A 1,421-nucleotide genomic window follows, 5' to 3' on the forward strand; every position below is an offset into this window, starting at 1 on the left:
CTAAAGATTTTTCCTTTTTTCCCCCTTTCTCTCCTACTACGTCTCCTACCATTTTCCAAACTTTCGTTGGTGATATAATATGCTCTTCCTCCCGGCATTGGCGCCACCGTCCAAGTTCCTAGCCCAGTTCTCCTAAAGGCACGTCAGCGAACTAGCCCCTAATCGCTCGCAATTCGCCCGGTGGCAATAGCCCTCTTTTATACACTACTATCTTTTCATTTTCCTACAGACATTCTTCCCCTCCCACAAAACCCGATCCCGCGCAAGCGAGGTGGTCTTTCCTTGGAATCCAGAATCCAGGGCACTTTCGTTGGTTGAAGCGACGCGTAACTTAATCTCTCCCATATTGCTTTTGCTCTAGTACCGTGGCGTCACCACGTAATCTATATTCTCATGACTTGGTTTTCGGTGGAGGAATTAATTGTCAATTGATTAATTTTGTTGTTGTAAAGTTCTTATATTTGTTTTGTTGGCTTTTTGTTATACATTAAATTAGTTATTTATGTTAACTTCCGTTTGGATTTGCCTTACCCACATCAAGGCCACTAAGTACGAACCCCTCCTAGACATATTTCCTTATATCCTCACGGAAGGTCATAACAATATATGTATATTTTTTTAAACTTGTTTTTTAACTTGTTTTAAGCATTGTTTTTTAACTTTTGTTTTAAGCATTGTTTTAACTTTTGTTTTAAGCATTGTTTTTTACTTTTGTTTTAAGCATTGTTTTTAACTTTTGTTTTAAGCATTGTTTTTAACTTGTTTTAAGCATTGCTTTTAACTTTTGTTTTAAGCATTGTTTTTAACTTTTGCTTTAAGCATTTTTTTAACTTTTGTTTTAAGCATTGTTTTTAACTATTGTTTTGTTTTAACTATTGTATTTAACTATTGTTTTAACTACTTTTTAACTATTGTTTTTAACTACTTTTTAACTATTTTGTTTTTAAGTATTTTGTTTTTAACTATTGTTTTTAACTATTGTTTTAACTATTGTTTTTAACTTGTTTGGTTTTTAACTATTGTTTTTAACTTGTTTGGTTTTTAACTATTGTTTTTAACTGTTTGGTTTTTAACCATATGAATTGGAATTATAAGGACTTTAAGTACTCAAAAACTAAAGTATAAGTATATTACAGTAGTGACGACGGACAGACGACACCATATAATACGCTTTTTTGCACCTTTGTCGGTGTGTTGATACGAAACCTTGTTTACTGCTGGGGGTCTTGAGGGTATGTCAATGATTGGAAGGAGGTTTATTTTAAGCAGCAGTCAGTGGGCGCCTTCTCTTTCCTCATCAGATTCCAGTGGTACAAAAAAGTGCTCTTCTCCACAATGATGAATTGACGTTGATTCTTATCTCCTCTGTGTACAATTTGAGAAGTGATATGTAATTTTCTTGCTGTATTAGAGATGAATGA

This window comes from Oratosquilla oratoria, chromosome 12 (genome assembly GCF_046742065.1).
Source record: "Oratosquilla oratoria isolate Oo_2021 chromosome 12, ASM4674206v1, whole genome shotgun sequence".
NCBI lineage: Eukaryota > Metazoa > Arthropoda > Malacostraca > Stomatopoda > Squillidae > Oratosquilla > Oratosquilla oratoria.